The sequence below is a fragment of the Protopterus annectens genome, chromosome 12.part0, assembly GCF_019279795.1.
Source record: "Protopterus annectens isolate FY-2018-M chromosome 12.part0, PAN1.0, whole genome shotgun sequence".
In the NCBI taxonomy this organism is placed as follows: Eukaryota; Metazoa; Chordata; order Ceratodontiformes; family Protopteridae; genus Protopterus; species Protopterus annectens.
The window spans coordinates 1,299,581,947-1,299,601,977 of record NC_056746.1 but is presented as its reverse complement, the minus strand read 5'-3'; the positions used below and the strand labels follow the sequence as shown (position 1 = coordinate 1,299,601,977).

Sequence of the window (20,031 nt, the reverse complement as noted above, 5' to 3'; positions counted from 1 at the left end):
AGATGTTTCCTGATTTATTTTTTACTACCGGGCTGAAAAGGAAAGCGTTAGTGGGTTGTAAGCACATTTTAAGTGTTGCTTGTATGCTGCATTCATTTTCACTTCCCTCATGTCTGAGGCTGTTTACACTGCAAATGCAAGACCATATTCAGACCCAGATGGAGCAGGAAGCGTGGTAGTTTATGCAGAGATTGATTTCATGAGAAAATTAGCAGGCAGCCAGATAAGGAAAATTAAAAGTGACTTTTTAATTCAATGCTAAACATGGGGGTAATTAGCATATTCTAAATGAATGCTTAAAATTGTTTAGCAAATGGTTGCCACAAGAGAAAATACAGTTGTCTGCAGGTTTTGTTTCCTTCAGTAGTTGATGGCAAAAGTTGTTTTATATCTGTCTGCTGGTCACCTTCATATCTTACCCCTTCACAAAGTTTTGAGAAGAAAAGCCGGAGCTCATAGTTGGCACCCTTGGGTAGCCCAGGAAGACTGTTTTTGCTTAATTTTGGGTTCTGAATGTATCAGAAACAATTTAATTTCACATGAAGGATGTTATGATTAGCTGGCAAAACATCCCTCTACATCTAAGGGTATAACTTCTCCAACCGATTCCTTAACCTCTCAGATAACTCTAAGATACTGGAAGCTGCCAAAAAGTTGGCCATTAGACATGCATAGTCTGTAAAGTAGAAACAGTTCAACATCAGGGCACATAAGTCTCCCCTTATTCCACAGTTAGTAAGCACCTCAGTTACTCCACAGTTAGGTTGATATCCTAGAATACTTACATGTTCAGTTTACACCTCAGTTACTCCACAGTTAGTAGGCTGATATCCTAGAATACTTACCTGTTCAGTTTACACCTCAGTTACTCCACAGTTAAGAAACCTATTTTGCCATACTAGTTTATCATAACCTTTTTGAAGAAGGATTCCAACCCCCTACAAGTTAAATAAACAGTTTCTGAAGGGACAATGAAAAACAATCATCCTGCCAAGAACTTGAACTTGTAAGGTATGACATACTCACATCTTCACTGTTTAAATATGTTGACTTGCTGGAAGCGAAGTTTGTCTCTTGTATGACATTATTCCTGGCAAGAATTACACATCTGTTGGCTTTTGTATCTCATACCTGTCATATATAAGAAATGTTATCTGGTTTTCAATGTTCTGCCAAAGGTATTTTTAGAGCTATCACTCAAGACAGTCTGTCCATCTCCCTGCTTTTTGCTTGAATGAAAATGTGGGAGATAAGGCTCTACATACATTTATATATTTAAAAATATTTAAATACATTATGCTAAGCATTTCTATAAAATAAATGGTACTTACATCTAGTGTAAATTAATTGATAAAAATGATTCAAATTTGTTCAAGATCTAAAGGTGGAATAGTTACCACTGCTGGACTGAAAGAGTACTCTGACTTGTACAACTATACCAGGGAGGGTAGTTGATTCAAAAGGACTAAGGCAACATATGCAAAGGAAGTCACACCAGGTGTCTCCAACCAAGACCTCTCAGCAACTCTTTCAAATAATGAGCAGGACCCAGATTTTGCAGGACACAGAAGGTGAGAGACTGTTAAGTGGACCTCAGGCCACAGCAAGTAGTCAGTACATATTCAGCAACATGGGTGTGATATGACACATCTGGGTTGTACCAATCAGTGCCACTACATATCCAGTAACACGGGTGTGATATGACACATCCAGGTTGTTCCAATCAGCAGTACTACATGTCCAGTAACATGGGTGTGATATGACACATCCAGGTTGTACCAATCAGTGCCACTACATATCCAGTAACACGGGTGTGATACGACACATCTGGGTTGCAGCAGTACTACATATCTAGCTATAGAGGTGTGATGTGACACGTCCAGTTTGTACCAGTCACCAGTACTACATGTCCAGTAACACGGGTGTGATATGACACATCCAGGTTGTACCAGTCAGCAGTACTACACATGCAGTAACACAGGTGTGATACGGCACATCAAGGTTGTACCTGCCAGCAATACTATATATCCAATAACACAGGTGTGATATGACACAGCTAGGCAGTACCAGCCAGCAATACTACATATCAGGTAACACAGGTATGATTTGACACATCTAGGTAGTACCAGACAGCAGTACTACATATCCAATAACACAGGTGTAATATGGCACATCTAGTAGTACCAGCCAGCAATATTACATATCCATTAACATAGGTATGATACGGCACGTTTTAGGTAGTACCAGACAGCAGTGCTACATATCCAATAACACAGGTGTGATATGATACATGTAGTTAGTACCAGACAGCAGTGCTGCATATCCAATAACACAGGTGCGATATGACACATCTAGGTAGCACCAGACAGCAGTGCTATATATCCAATAACACAGGTGCGACATGACACATTTAGGTAGTACCAGACAGAAGTACTACATATCCAGTAACACAGGTGCGATATGACACATCTGGGTAGTACCAGACAGCGGTACTACATATCCAATAACACAGGTGTAATATGGTATATCTAATAGTACCAGCCAGCAATATTACATATCCAATAACATAGGTATGATATGACACATTTAGGTAGTACCAGACAGCAGTGCTACATATCCAATAACACAGGTGTGATATGACACATGTAGGTAGTACCAGACAGCAGTGCTACATATCCAATAACACAGGTGTGATATGATACATGTAGGTAGTACCAGACAGCAGTGCTACATATCCAGTAACACAGGTGTAATATGACACATCTAGGTAGTACCAGACAGAAGTACTACATATCCAATAACACAGGTGCGATATGACACATCTAGGTAGTACCAGACAGCAGTATTACATATCCAATAACACAGGTGTAATATGGTATATCTAGTAGTACCAGCCAGCAATATTACATGTCCAATAACATAGGTATGATATGATACATTTAGGTAGTACCAGACAGCAGTGCTACATATCCAGTAACTTAGGTGTGATATGACACATGTAGGTAGTACCAGAAAGCAGTGCTACATATCCAATAACACAGGTGTGATATGATACATGTAGGTAGTACCAGACAGCACTGCTACATATCCAATAACACAGGTGCAATATGGCACATTTAGGTAGTACCAGACAGCAGTGCTACATGTCCAATAACATAGGTGCGATATGACACATTTAGGTAGTACCAGAAAACAGTGCTATATATCCTGTAACACAGGTGCGATGGGACACATTTAGGTAGTACCAGACAGTAGTGCTACATATCCAATAACACAGGTGCGATATGACATATTTAGGTAGTACCAGACAGTAGCGCTACATATCCAATAACACAGGTGTGATATGACACATTTAGGTAGTACCAGACAGCAGTGCTACATATCCAATAACACAGGTGTGATATGACACATTTAGGTAGTACCAGACAGCAGTGCTACATATCCAATAGCACAGGTGTGATGTGACACATTTAGGTAGTACCAGACAGCAGTGCTACATATCCAATAACACAGGTGTGATGTGACACATTTAGGTAGTACCAGACAACAGTACTACCACATAATTCTTTGCTTGCTGCATGTAGGCCAGATCATCATCCAAAAACTCAAAGTACAGAGCAATGCAGCAGTCAAGACAGAAAGAACCAAGCATGTACAACCATCCTAAGGTCTGATGATGGGATATAGTGTTTGATCAGGGCTATAGTATTCATATAAAATGTGGCTGTCACCTGGCCTTTCAGTGACGTCTTTTCTTCAAGAACAATGTCCAAGATCCTAAATGTGAGAAACAAATTCCAGCTGATTCTCTTTATGTGCAATTAATGCACAGAGCAGAAGAGCATTAAAGAAACAGCTAGAGGCATGCACCAGCATTACTGTGGTCTTAGCTGAGTTACAAATCATCCAGTCGAAGACTGAATCCAAGCGGTGCCCTAAAGCTGAAATAGCAGGCAGACTCTGAGTATATAAGGAGAGGTAGAACTGAATGCTGTCTATGCATAAATGGGAGAAAGTACTTCTCCCTGCAGTAAACTCCCAAGTGACAGCATATACATGGTGTAAAAGAAGAGAGCCAACATCAAGCTTGGTGATTAGGGTAATCAAGGTCTTTTAACACAGAAGAGAAAACCTCAGTCCTCAACTGCACCCTTGTTGTGCACAGCCAGCTCAGATTTTATTTACATTAATTCAGGAAGACAGACCAATTGTTTGACTCCTTTGCAGTGTTAAGGATATGGAAGTTGCCAAACAGACTGTTTTTAAAGGGATCATTAACGGTAATTTTCCTGTCATAAAGCCAGTCATGTTTAACTCGCTTCATAAATGTGCCAGTGTGGAACACTGTATCAGAACCAGCTGCTTTTTGGTGCATGTTTAGCAAGGCAGTACTGTTTAGATCTCCATTGCATGCCCTGCGAATCCTTTGATGTTTCTGAATTAGATTCTGAGCCTGACTTCGTTGTCTGTCTGACTCCTGACTACCATTTGGGGTTATTATGTATACTGCTTGGGATTCTTCCCAGCTGTTACTCCCCTTGAGAGGGCCACTTGAAGTAATATAACAGATACCTTAATTCTCAACACTCTATTTGATCTTTGAGATGACCATCTGTATTTGATGTTTATTTACCCACCTTCCTTCTCCTTAGAGTTGAATTACTATACTCATTCCAGATGTTTGCACCCTCTAAGTATTTCAGATTTATAAACTGAAGGCATGAGAACTAAAGGAGGTGGTGTACCATTATTCATCAAAGATAAATACATATCTAGATTGGTTAAACAGCACAATTCCCTTGTATTACTTCAGGTGCAATTGACTGTAGGTAAGACCCCTCTTCAGGTCATTGCCAGCTGTAGGACCCCCTCCATGAATCAGAACATCCACTCAGCCTACTTGGATCTACTTGAGTCAATCAAGATACAACCAAACACCCTGGTTTTGGATGACTTTAATAACCCATCCATAGACTGGGTAAATTATACGAGTTCTAACTCACTTGCCCAAAAGTTCTTGGACTTCCTTAACTCCATTGCCCTGGACCAGCTGGTTGACACACCCACAAGGGGCTAAAACATCCTGGACCTGGTACTCACCAACATGGGAGACCTCTCCACCACCCTCATTGTGTGGCCATCCCTGGTGAGATCTGACCACAAATCAGTCTTGCTAGAAGAAACTTTAACAGAAGACTCCCCTTAGCAACAACTAAACTAAAAAACTTCTCCAAGGCCAATTACAACCCTTTACTTGATGACATAAATAGCTTCATAGCCCCTCCTCCCACTGATGGAACAGACACCTATGTTGAGTTATACCAATGCTTTATACAAGCACCTGTACAATTGTATTGACTCTACTGTACCTGATAGAACCAAAGCAAGATCTTCAAGGTAAAACAAACCAGCCTGGTGGACAACTGACATAAATAGGCTATACAATTGGAAAAAGAAATTGCTGCTAAGAGCAGGAAAGAACAGTCTCAAAACGGGAAACTCTCCCTCCTCAATTTAAACATGCAAATAAGACTCCTAGTGAAGTCCTCTGAGCTAACTACAAATCCAGATTAGCTTCCCTAGTAAGGATAACCACAAGGCATTCTTTAGTTACATCCATAACCTCAAAGGTATGGCCCAGATTTACGCTGAACTCGTAGTTAATGGTACTACATATATAGAACCTGTAGATATAGCAAACCTGCTGGCTGACAGGTTCAGTGAAAACTTCACTCCCCTGTCCCTGCCATATAAACCACAAAGCATCCCAAACAGCTGTCCCCTGCCTAGTATCTCTGAGGAGCAGGTCTTCAAGGCCAACAACACAGCCTCTATGGGACCAGACAACATCCAGGGCTGTGTTTAAAATGGAAATTAGCATCACCATTGAGCACACTTAATCACAGCCTAATCTACCTGGCTTTGTCCCAGTGGAATGGAAAACAGCTACCCTTTGCACAAAGGAGGTGCATCCATGGACACCAGAACTATGGACCCATTAGCCTGACCAGCCTTATCTACAAGGACATGGAATGAATCATCACAGACCTTATTAACAAAGATATAAAAAATCTCCAAATGCTCCACCCCACCCAGTTTGGCTTTGTCAAGAGGAGATTATGCCTGTTAAACTTGGTGGACTTCTTCAAGACAGTCATCAAAGCCTTAGATGAGGGCAAATCTGTGCATACGGCCTACCTAGACTTAGCCAAGGCATTTGACCCAATCCTCCACTCAGGCATCACTGATAAACTCACCCAGTAGGGTATCAACCCATATATTGTCAGGTGGGTTGCAGACTGGCTCTGATAGAACTCATATGATCAAAACAGGGAACTCCACCTCCTCCAGCAGACCCATAACCAGTGATGTTCCACAGGAATTGGTTTTAGTACCCCTGCTGTTCAGAATCCATTTTTCCAAAGTGCAGGTGAAAACTAAAGGACTGTGGCTGACAAAGTTTGCTGATGACTGTAAACTGGGAGTGATCATTGAAACCCCAGCGATGTCAACTTCCTGCAAAAAGGTCTTACGCAGACTAATGATAGATGCCAAAGTCATGGTTTTAAACTTATTGCAAAAAAATGCATTATCATCCCTTTCAGCAAGGGTGATGTTCCTGCAAACTACCACATCAATAGCATTACCCTAAGCAAACAGTCGGTGGTGAGAGATCTGGGCACACAGGTCAACAGCAACCTTAACTTCAATCACCATGTCTCCACAGCGGTAAGAAGAGCATTTTATATTGTTCATTTCATAAGTAAGGACATTGCCCCAGAAAAAAACAGGTTATAACCCCCCCCCCCTGTACTCTTCCCTCATCAGGCAAATACTAGAGTACAATGCTCCCTTTGCTATATTCCTTTCCAAACACCTGCAGCAATTGGAGAGACCACAAAGGTTCCTTACAAAGAAAATTCAGGGTCTCCAAGCTCTGTCTTATGCGGACCGACTGAAATCATTGTCACATTACTCTGTGTCGTACAGACTGCTCAGAGGTGACCTGTGCCTTGCATGTTGAGCAATCTCTGACCCTGCGTTGATGGAAATGCTGCACATTCGTAAGTCAAATGGTACACAGGTCACTCACTCAAAGGACCTTAACCTGGTATGTGACATCAACAGGACTTGCTGGAGAGTCAAATTTGTCTCACAGAGGTTGCTCCACCTTTGGAACAAGCTTCCTATTCATGTTAAACAAAGCTTCTCATTGGCCCTATTTAAGCATAGTTTGGATGATTGGATGGGTAACTGGAAATTTACCCTGGGGGTTCTACCTGTGTCCCTCTTGGATAGGGGCAACAGGTGCTGTCTTTAGTGTTTGCTTGAAACAGACACCTTTGGTAAAAAGGGTTTGAACTTGGCTAGGCCTGTAAAGGCCCTGGGGCCATTAGCCTACTAACCTCCTGTGATCCTATGATAATGTCATAGCTGTATGTAGTTTTATTCACATACAAATGTGGCTCACCCTTGTTCCATACAGGTGAGAAGTGTGATGCATAATGTCAGGTGCTCCCTCATAGTTTAGCACTGGGGCATCACAGCATTATTTTGTGAATGTACACATACACGTACACTTCATGTCTCTCTCTTTTTGACTCTCACTCTCACTCTTTTGTGGCTATTGGAGCTATAGCTCCAAGAAAAACTGTAATAAAACGGCTTTCAGCTAGGACTCAATGGTTACCCACTACAGAAAGCCTTTTCAAAGATCAATATATGTTCTAAGTACTCATATTGCCAATATTTTTGGACACTGTGTGTTACATTTATCAGAGCAGAGGATTATCACCCCATTTGTCTGATTAAGGATCATAGGTTAGTATTAAGCTAACTGCCCTTGCGAGCCATTTTAAGCCTAGCCAATTATCCCTTGTGAGACTCGAACCCTGCACCTTGTTTTTGTAATGTATACACCTTAACCATTAGGTCACCCTCCCAGCCCTTTCTTAGCAGCCAAATTAACAATCTGGACTCCTGCATTGTCCTGAAGCACCTAGGTATCTGAACACCTCACTACTTTAAATGAGTATTCAGTGATTTTTAACTTCTTTTCTCTAGTTACTTCATAGCATTCAAGTAGACATGGGAGTATAACTTTCAGCTTCCAGCCTACACTTTTTTTTCCCCGGGGCCCATACTAGAGGCTTAGAATAGTAGAGTTGCTCTGCTGTAGCCGTATAAGCAGCCAGTGACAGAACTAGGAAATCTGAAAGAATAGAGGTGCTTCTTATAGTATCCCCCATGACTTACATCATAAAAGGTTATCATAGTATGCAGCTCTTCATAAAACTTTTACATGCTGAGTCCCCTAGGCAGACCCTGCCAGGCTCTGGCATAGGGTCCTAATGCATCAAACACTCTGGCCCTGCTTTCCTTAAAAAGCAAAATGGTGCATGTGTCGTGAAATTATCTGTGTCAGTGCTTCCTGCGTTTGCTCCCAGTTCAAGGTAGCCACTCAGCTGTCACAATTGTATAACCACCTGATCATTTATTTTTGCCTTTGCATTTGCATTTGTACAACAGTAATAATCAAATTTAGAGGAGGCAAAACCAGGTGTAGCTTTTCAGTTTTGTGAAGACCAAACAAAAATATATAATGTCAGTGGACCTCTTTGCACTGGAACTAAAATGCAGATCTTGTAAACACACGTCCCTCTTGTTACCTTCCTCTGCAGATCTGTTATAATTATAGCTATATTGCTGTACCTGACCACACACACATTTATGAGTACGTTTTCCCATTGTTTATGTTTTGTGTGTACTGCTTCATAATACTTTTTGTTCTCAGTAATAGGCTGCAAGAATTCTTATATTTGATTTATTAAAGATATCCTGTGCAAGATGTCATACAATATGTGCATCATCCTATGTAGCATTACAAAAAATGCTATCCTGAAGTGCTATGTTTTAGCAAACGTTACCCACTTCTAAATTTGTGTATTTGTTTATGAATTTGTGAACTGGGGTAGAACACACTAATGGCCTCCCTAGATCATGTCCAGATTCAGACTGCATGTAAAATACACAAAAATGCAAATGTGCACATCATTAGAAGAGAAAACAAAAAGAGAAAAGTAATTGCATGTAACATAAAAAAAGAAAGTTACAGTGGATGTTGTGATATTCTGGACTGTAATCAGCAGCACTTATGTTCTTTTAAACACCATTTGATTAACTAGGTGATATGAAAGTAAAAAGCAAGGGTTAAGTAAATACCTTCTCCACATGGAACTTGTTAGCAGGGGGGAAGTGGTCAACCTTGCAGCTTATGGAATATTTTAGATTTCCTCCACTTTTGCTTTATGAATCTCACTCGGCCACCTATGTCTTCCCTGCTGGTTAGTGCACGCTGGAATTATAATTAGCAAATGGCAGATCAGTACCCCCCTTCTAACTGGAATCCAGAAAGCATATTTATTAAATAGAGTACTTGCTGAGATAACATTGTAGTTATGGTAGGTTGGGGCTATGTGGTGGCAACAGTGTCTGAGGTTAGACAAATACTAAAGTGGAAGATGAGTGTTCATAAGATTCCACGTAATATTAATTATGTCATGTAGTTACTGACAGCATAGCTGTTACAACGACTGTAATCCCTGTGAATGGATACCAAAACCGAGAGTTGCTCTCACAAATACCCACCTATGGTGAATGTGTCTAGTTTTATAAATTTTCAGAGTGTGGCATTGTATTTCTAGGTTGTTGTAAGGCAGAGTTCAGAACAAATAAAGCAGGGGTAGTAGCAGTGGTAAACATCTGAATGTTTAACCCATATGTGCTGCCTGTGCATTGTAGATGTTTGGATATTTTGGCTAATAGTGTTCCAATGAATATTCATTGAAGTTAATGTGTGTGTGTGTGTGTGTGTGTGTGTGTGTGTGTGTGTGTGTGTGTGTGTGTGTGTGTGAGAGAGAGAGAGAGAGACAGGTACACATTGAATTTAAAATCAGATCAGATATTTCCTGCAGATGTGAGACCTGATTGCACAGAACATTTAGAAGAGTTAGAAAGGAGGCAAACTCTGGTAGCAAGCATTAGTGCCCTTAAAAGCACTGGTCAGCAAAAAAAAAAAAAGTACTAACCAATCAAAATTCCATCACTGCATGATATTATCTATTAATGTGTGCTGTAAGAACAAATTACTGTAAACAAGATTTGAAGATGCTCTTATGTGGTAAATGCAACAAAGTCTGAACTTTACCTATAGCCTAAAGCTGTTCTTAGGGGGACTGGCCATGGTACTGAAAAATGAATTAGCTGTAATGTGTGTGTATACATGCATTAGCAGAGTTTCACATGTGTTATGTGTGTGGGATCCTGCATAAACACAGCAAATATAACTTAGTTATGTACAGAACTATATGTAAGCATTGTGCTCCATTTTTATGCACAAGGAGTGTAATTAAAAATAGTGTTGCAAACTGTAAAAAAAAAAAAAAAAAAAAAAAGTATCTTTATAGTTCATGCCTCACAGATTATTTTTTCTCTGTTAGAACTGTCATCAGTTTTTAAATGCAGAAATTAATTTACAGTCTTTTAGTATATTTAAATCCACTTGTCTAATAGACTGAAATGATGGTTTAGTGCCCTTAACTAATGTGTCCCTGACCCCCTCCCTCTGCAAGGCACTGCAATGTTCGAACAAGTAAATCAGTTGCCATAGAAACCCAATTAAGTTCTCATCTACAACTGATTTTCAAACTTAATCAGAAAAAGGGGAAAAAAAACTTCTTAAATGAGATTACATAAGATTTTTTTTCTTTTGACTCTTAAAGGTTTATACATGTGTGGAAAAAATTCTAGAGTACCTTGTCTCATGTACTGCCAATATAACTTCCGACTTCTGAATCGGGTGACAGACACAGCTGTTACATTTATTCCACTGCAGTAGATTTTTCTGTTTCTCACTCACCATCTCCTAGTACCTAGAGGGAAAATAAACACATGTAAGAAAACAGAAAAGTAGTGCCTATATGGAAATGTAACAAAAATCTTAGCCTTCACATAGAAAAGGCTGATGTTTGACTGATGACGTAACCTGAAAAGGTGAAGGCAAGGGTCTTAGTTTGGGAGGGTAAAGTAAATAGGAAGCAGAGGTATATATAGTCTGCAAATAACAGAGTGTGTGTCTGTGTGTCTGTGTGTGTGTGTGTGTGTGTGTGTGTGTGTGTGTGTGTGTGTGTGTGTGTGTGTGTCTGTGTGTGTGTGTGTGTGTGTGTGATGATATATGTACTTAAACTGCATTACTTAGGTAGGCTAAAGAGGAAAAGCCTCCCCTTCTCTCAGGATGATTCTGTTCTGGGTTACCCCTATCTCCTGCTCCATGCCCTACAGTAGAGCTTGCGAAGGGCACTAGGAAATGAACAGAAGGGGTGTGTAGATGGCTAGGTTACCCCTATCTCCTCCTCCATGCCCTACAGTAGCACTTGAGGAGGGCACTAGGAAATGAACAGAAGGGGTGTGTAGATGGCTAGGTTACCCCTATCTCCTCCTCCATGCCCTACAGTAGAGCTTGAGGAGGGCACTAGGAAATGAACAGAAGGGGTGTGTAGATGGCTAGGTTACCCCTATCTCCTCCTCCATGCCCTACAGTAGAACTTGAGGAGGGCACTAGGAAATGAACAGAAGGGGTGTGTAGATGGCTAGGTTACCCCTATCTCCTCCTCCATGCCCTACAGTAGCACTTGAGGAGGGCACTAGGAAATGAACAGAAGGGGTGTGTAGATGGCTAGATGGTTGTAGTTCTAAATTATAGTTAATGATCTTGTACTAGTAAAAAGTAGACTATACAGTTGCTAAGAAGTTAAAATAAATGCTGTGTTGACATTTTTATTGGCAGACGTGATAATGTTAGGACAAACTATTGTTTATTAACTAATGAAGCTACAGGATACAAAACAATAATATTACTCATTATGTGGCAAGGTGATGCAGAGGTAAAGAGTTGTGACCTTCCAGCACTTAGTTCTTTGGTTCGATTCCCTGCTGCAGTGCCTTCTCTGTTGAGTCTGCTGCATTGCCAGCAGGGGTTTTAACTGCAGCCTCCAGTTCTCTGCCATATTCCCAAAGTATGTTGTCATGAGAACTGTCAGTCCTCTGAAATGTCTATAGATGTGGATGTGCACTGAGACTGACTAGAGTCCTGTCTAGAACTGGTTCTCTGTCTCATCCCTGTTGCTTTCTGTTGTAGGTAACTTCCTTACAGACCAGAAAAAGATTAAGTAAATCAATGAATGAATATTAGTAAATGTATTTATTTTAGTATGCATCACTACCACACAACACCACAACCTGTGAGAGATGCACTTATCTAGCCAAACTGGAGGTAAAGCTCTCTCCAACCAAGACTGAACTTGACAGTCAAGAGGAGAAGGTAGACACTTGCACCACACGCATCACATAGTCCCACTAAACCTACACCACCAAAATCCACACATAGAAACACAAAAACATTCGCAGAGGCTCTCAGTAATAATCTGCTCAAGCAACCGAGACCTCCAAAGCAGAAACGCAAGCAACCTCCACCCCCAACACAACCCAAATGACACATAACCTACAGACTCAGTGTGCCAATAAACCACAGCCCATAAGGCAAAACAACATACCCAAAACACTAGTCATAGATGACTCTATAGTCAGGCACACTGATATCCCACTCACCAGGCTAAACAAGGAGAAGGTTACTGTCAGCTGCCTGTCTGGTGCCAGAATCCGCCACATAACCCACACACTCAGGCCACTCCACAACAAGTACAAATATGACTCTGTCATTGTCCATGTTGGTGTGAATAACCAGAGACGTACCTCCCTGGACTACATGAAAAGAGACATGGAAGAGCTCTCTGATCTTGTAGCCCAGGCAGGTATGACCCTAGCCCTGAGTAGCATCCTGCCATCGCCCAGAATGATACTACAGTACAAGGACAAAATTATTGACTTCAACAATTGGCTAAGCTTCTGGTGTCATTCTAAGGGGATCCAGTATTTGTCAGCCTGGGATGACATAGTCGACAGACCACGATGCTTTGCCAGAGATGACCTGCACCTGTCGCCCCTGGGATTCCGGATACTGGCTAAGGGTCTTCCCGTCCCTATAGTGCCTTTTTTAGGCAAGGTTCAAATGACAAAGTCATCACCGTAACAGGAACAGGAAAGCAAAAACTGAGGGTAATGCTACTGAATGCTAGAAGTCAAAATCTCAAAATGCACTCACTCGAGGCACTCCTTAAAATGGAGAACATCGATATCTGTGCAGTGACTGAGACCTGGTTCAAGACTGTAGACAGCACCCCTGCATTACCAGGCTATAACGCATACCACACTTTTTGGTCATCTAACCTGGACCAGAACACCAAATGCGGAGGTGTGTCCATATTCATTAAGGATATCCACACCTCCAGGCTAGTTGCACTGCGTAATGCATCCGAGGTTATCCAAGTGCAACTAACTCTGGGCAAAACTGCAATCCAAATTGTAGCTTGCTACAGATCCCCCACTATGCCCCAGGATTCCCACTCCTCTTTTCTTGATATACTGGAAAATATTAGGGTTAAACAAAACACTCTAATAATGGGCGATTGCAACTACCCCACCATTAACTGGGAAAACTACTCATGTACCAACACCTTTGCTCAACGCTTTCTGGAATTCATAAATTCCAATGCCCTTGATCAACTTATCCACACCCCCACCAGGGGCAACACTATTCTAGACCTAGTTATTACCAACATGAGTGACCGGTGTTCCACACATGAAGCCAACTCCTCATTGGTCAGATCCAGCCATAAGCTAATTACCCTAGATATCCACATCCAGCCCCCACCCACCATTAAGAAAACCACGGTAAAAAATTGTTCCAAAACCAACTTCATGCTTCTTACGACAGAAGTGGTGAACTTCATGAAACCCATGCAGAGGGACAATATAGTTACGACTGCTGAATCCTACACAAATGCACTCTATAAGCACTTACACAAGTGCATGGATCGTGCTATCCCAAACAAAACCAAGATGCTATCCTCCAAAAAAAGGAACCCAGTCTGGTTGTCCACAGCCATAAACAAACTCTACAACAGAAGGAAGAAACTGTTACAAAAGAGAGTAAATTCCTGTCTGCTTAAGTATTCGTTGTAAATACCATATCTGTAACATTCTTTCTATATTATGTGTAATATGCTGTCTTTGTTTTTAATGTATCTGTTTATCTTGGAGCTTTTCTCCCCGGGCCTCCACTGAAAATGGACATGAATCCAGTCGGACTATCCCAGTCAACAAATGTAAAATAAATAAATAAAATCCCATGAGTGGAAGAGCTCCCTGGTCAGCCTCAGTAAGAAGCTGAGATCCCTTATAAGATCCTCCAAAGCTAGCTACGAAAACAAAATCACCACTGATTCTAAGGGCAGCCACAAAGCATTCTATAGCTAGGTCAAGAATCTCAATGGCAATACCCAGATCTGCTCTGAGTTACAGCACAATGGAACGAAAATTACAGAACCAACTGATATTGCCAACATCCTGGCAGATAGGTTCAGTGCTAACTTTGCCCCCCTCTCACCCTGTAAAGGGCCCATATCTATACAGGAAGAATGCAGAGTCCCTGTAATCACATCTATGCAGGTACAAGCTGCACTCTCTAAAACCAAAAGTACAGCATCCATGGGACCGGACATCTCAAGCTGCATTTTACATGAACTTCAGAACGAACTGGCTCCCCACCTAAGCATCATGTTCAATCATAGCCTCACATCAGGCTTTGTGCCCACTGAATGGCACACAGCAGCAGTTATCCCAATCCACAAAGGGGGAGCCACCACTGATCCTGGGAACTATCAGCCTATTAGCCTGATGAGCCTGGTCTGCAAGTCCATGGAACGTATCATCATGGAACTCATAAACAAAGACATTGGTAACCTCCAAACTCTGGACCCCACCCAGTTTGGGTTTGTGAAAGGCAGATCATGCCTTCTGAACCTGACTGACTTCTTTGAGGCAGCCACCAAAGCCGTAGACGAGGGTAATGTGGTTCACACAGCCTATCTTGACCTCGCCAAGGCTTTTAACACCATCCCCCTTTCTGGAATTGCAGCTAAACTCATTAAACTAGGCATAAATCCCTACGTCACAAGATGGGTTGCCAATTGGCTCACTGATAGAACCCACATTGTAAAAGTTGCAGACTCCAAATCTGACTTTAAATTAGTGACAAGTGGAGTACCACAGGGTTCAGTCCTGGGACCTCTCCTGTTTGGTATCTACTTCTCTGAAGTACAGGCTAACACAGAAGGCCTCTGGCTGACGAAGTTTGCAGATGACTGCAAACTAGGAGCCATAGTCGAGTCCCCAAATGATGTGGACATTCTACAGAAGGGCCTCACTGAGACAGATGCCTGGTGTCAGAGGCATGGCCTCAAGCTCAATGCCAAAAAGTGCATTGTCATCCCCTTTGGTAAAAACTCTGTAGCCATGAACTACCACATAAACGACAGTCTACTTAACCCTGAATGTGTGATAAGAGACCTTGGGACCCAGGTGGACAGTAGTCTCTCCTTTGATAATCACATCGCCACAGAAGTCAGGAAATCCTTCTATGTGGCACACCTCATCACAAAAGGGTTCTCATCCAGGAAGAAAGAGATCATTGTTCCCCTCTACTCGGCACTCATTATACCCATTATAGACTACAATGCCCCTTTTGAAATGTACCTCACAAGACATCTGCAGCAGCTGGAAAGGCCACAGAAGTACCTCACAAAGAGGATTACTGGCCTCAAACAGATGCTCTACACTGACCGTCTCAAAAAACTCCAGCTTTACTCTGTAGTATATCACCTACTCCATGGAGATCTCTGCATAACATATAAAGCTATGTTAAACCCAGAGCTGTTGGACATGCTACACCTACAGAAATCCCAATTCCTCCGAGCTACATGCTCTAGGGACCTAAACCTTGTCACCACAATAAACAGGACATGCTGGAGGAATAGATTCCTGTCCCAGAGACTTCCAATACTAGTCTGGAACAAGCTACCCGTCTATGTCAAGCAAAGTTCATCATTAGCATTCTTCAAGAAAAATCTTGATGAGTGGATGGGAAATAGGAAATACTCCCCAGGATCACTTCTGTGGCTCTGCTCGACAGGGGCACAGGAAATTAACTTTCTTAGGTGGTGTAAGCCAGGGGACCTTGTATGCTAGGCTTACGTAGGCCCTTGGGCCGATAGCCTAGTACCTCGGTCTATGTTAAAACAAAGAAAAGTGTAAATATCTAATGCTCGGATGAGCGAAAACGCATATAATCAAAATCACTATTGTGGAGGGCTGCACCCCCACATCCCCCCTTAAAAATATATTCCAACTCTGACATCGCACTACAGTGAAGAAAGGGCAAATTTTCCGATCTTCACTGTACCGCGATCTCACAATATCGATGTTGCTTACCTGCGTTTTCACACATCCAAGCGTTCGATATTTACACTTTTTGTTGTTTTAACATAGACCCTAGTACCTACCTATGAACCTATGATGAGTCAACAATCATGCAAAAAAATATTTATTGCTAAGTAACTGATGAATATTATTGCTGATATATGTAGAATAAAAACATAATTAATGTGGATGCTGAAATTTAAGGCAGAACCAAGGGGAAAAGTTGTAGTCTAGTTTTCATTCATCATTACACACCAGCTACTTTTTTTTGGCTTGTGCACTTTATGTCAGTTGTATAATGGACTGACCAGAGTGTGCATCTGCTCCTCTTGCCTGGTGTGTCTCCTTAGTGGCCCCTAGTGGCAACATTTGTAAACTGCAAGGATGGGGAACCACAACAGCTCCTGTGGCATGAGCTGGAGTGATGTATTACAGACTTCAGGGCAAACTGTCATGGAGTGTAGGTTGTCCAAATATCGACTTCAGAATTATCTAGTAGGATCAGTACTGATGTCGCTACATCACTGTGAAGTGTGTAAAAAAACATCATAGTCCGTATTACTAGTCATATTTTGCTTTCTGCTGTTCACATCTGCAGACGTTTTCAAACCACTGTGTACAGTTTATTATAAAATTATTTCTGCACACAACTAGCACCAAAATATGTTGTGCAATATTGAGTGGGTCCAGTTCTCAAGTCCCGTATTTCATTTAAATCATTAACAGATACCCAGTCTGCCAATATCTTTACCAAAATTAGAGAAAAGTGTGACATTTATTTTGGCCTTGAAAATGAAATGAAAGCAATGAATATCTTGTGTGATATTGTGCTCTCCACTTTCCGATGTGACATGTGGGAGTTGATATTGTTAGCTGTGACATGTGACAAAGTCCTGTGGCATTATATATCTAAAAAGTAGCAAAATGACAACTTTAGTATTTTTTACTGCACTGTGCAGTGAGTTCTGTTTGCTGTATAAATTCAGAGGTGAACATGGAGCTTTCCTCCAAGAAAAGAATAGATTTGTTATTTTACATTGTTTGAATATAGTAGTGTAAAACCTGCTTATTTTCTGGACTTCATCTGTGCAAAAAAAAAAAAAAGAACAAGACACTGGCAGATGCCCAGTCTACTATTCTTATCATCAAAACTGAAGAAAATTGGCCTTAAAATCAGTGTTATTATTGTTTCTCCCATTTGACCTTCCCATGAGTGCCCTGTCATTCTGCATCCCATCCATTTGTTTCTCTACTTTTTTTTTTTTTTTTTTTTTTTTTTTTTACCAGAAATCACTCCGTAATCCATACAACACAAAGTGATACTAGCACTGGGGCATCTCAGCACTCCCTTTAATGTGCAGTCCTAACCAAAGATTCATTCCAGCTTCAGTGTGGCATCTTGTAAGAGCATGCTGTGGTCAAGTGGAGTTCTTAAAATGGAACTAATTGTGATGAAGTGGAGTTCTTAGGGCAAGTCATATCATGGCTAGCTTGCTCTCTTACACACGTCCCATCTGTTGTGTGAAGACCATCGTGTGGTAACCATGGAGCCAGCCAGAGGGGTTGCAATGCTATGCTTTCTAGTTGTAGACATCTGACAATTTGTGCTATTAATGTAGGTCAGGAAAGTTGAAATCTTATCTTAACACCATTATCACTAGTGACTGCAAATCAGTTTTCAGTTTTACTTCCACTGACTGAGCTACTAGTTTGCATATTATAATATTCCTTTACTTCCCCAATGTCTTTAAATCAAGTTGTTTATTGTCATACAATAGTAGTGCAGTGAAAGTACAAAATGGTCTCTGCAGCACAATTATTGTGCAAATATAAATGAAATAAATACTTGAGAGCCTTTGCACTTTTCTCTGTGTTAAATTTCTACTTGTGCTTTTTTTCACACAGTCGTCTCAACATGCCAGGTGAAATATCAAAGAAGCCTAATGTATTTAATTTGATTATATGTATAAGATGTGCTGTTTTTCTTCTATTTTTAGTAGAGTTGCTTTTCTGGTATATTCTTTAAGAAATGAAATAAAGCTGGAGCTTGAAGACCTTTAAGATTTTAAAAGTGGGGAACAGCAAAGTTTGTCACTGCTCTTTTTGTTTCTAGATCCCATGTGCCTGATACGCATTGACAGCTGTCATTTCAGTAACAGTATCGTAAATAAATTAGAGCTTCACTGACACCACAGTGAGGGTGTCAAGTTGGTGGTGATGTTGGGGCTGCAGCATCGTCCATCAGTAAGCCACAGTTAGCAGGCATGAAACACATTTCCTGTTGGGGAGCCCTTTGTTTTAAGCCCTCCCTGTGGCTTTGAGTGCATTGTATCTGCTGTAAGTGCTGTCTCATTAGCTGGTGATTAGCAGAACTTTATGGGGCATTGCAAAAGCAGCACTAGCCCATGAATAATAGAAACTCAGGAACATGACAAGGTGCTTAGTGGAGCTCAGGCCATGTGTCAGTAAACAAGACTTTTGTGTATTGCTTTTTTTCAGAAGACGTTTATAACTGATTTAATGAGGATTTTGAGTGAGAGAAAAAAGACAGTGAGAAAGACGGTGTATGTGGTTTGGATTATAGAACTAGAAAGAAGAAAAAGAAGTGCTGTTTCAAATGAAGGTACACATTAGCCTCAAGAAGATAGCGTTATTTGTTTGTGCAGCTTAGAAAATGCAATGCATTAGCTGGTCTGTCTGGTCAGAAAACAGAAGTTAACACTTTGAGGTATACCTCACCTGATAACAGCAGGATGGGAGTCTTCCATTATAGGTACACAAGGCCGGGTTGTCCATTAGCTTCTTTTACTTATAATTCAGGTCTGCAAAATGTCTTTTGACAATTGGGACGAAGTCAAGCTGGCCCATTGTTCTGAAACTTCCTCACTGCAAGAATGATTACCCACTTTTTATATACATTATATTGCCATTCCTGCAGTTCCAAAGAGACATCTTGAGCTGAAGTTACCCCACTTCAGTAGCTTTTATCATAGTCGCTCATCCCACCGTTACTTTCTTCTCATCAGAAATCATCACCACTCCAGCACTCCTAGAGCAGGTCCATATCTTCACTTCCTTCAAAAGAAAGCAGACTCGCACAGATCTTGTTTTTCTAGACACTTTCTAAGCTTATAAGAACAATATTTTAAAATCTGTTCTAATTTTTGGACTTTTGTCACCCTCCCCCCCAATTATTTTAGGTTTGCCCAGATTTCTTGCGCTAAGAGGATGAGGGGTACGGTCTGTGGTTACAGGAAAATAATGGGTTAAGGTATTTACCTTCCAGACACAAGATGCAGAATTCGATTCTCACATGGAGTAATTGGCTAGGCTTAAAATGACCGACAGGAGCAGTTAGCCTAGTACTAACCTATGAACCTAATGGTTGCAGTGGAAAACTGTGCTCTTATTTGTGACATTAGAACAATTTGTTTTCTTTGGGACTTGCGTGCCTTTAATGAGAGAACTCTGTTGATTGTGTAATAAATCATATATTTTTTGGCAATTTTCATTTATATGACTTCTAAAAAGATTGAAGAGGTAAGCTGTTCTCAAATATTTAAGCTGTACAACTGTTTAACTGGTTCTAGATAAGTG

General features: G+C 41.0%; 1 protein-coding gene across 1 annotated transcript in view; it reads left to right on the top strand.

Moving 5' to 3' along the window:
- The window catches only part of NOL4L (nucleolar protein 4 like), a 1,816,355-nt gene that overhangs the window by 870,885 nt on the left and 925,439 nt on the right, over positions 1-20,031 (top strand). The window lies entirely within an intron of this gene.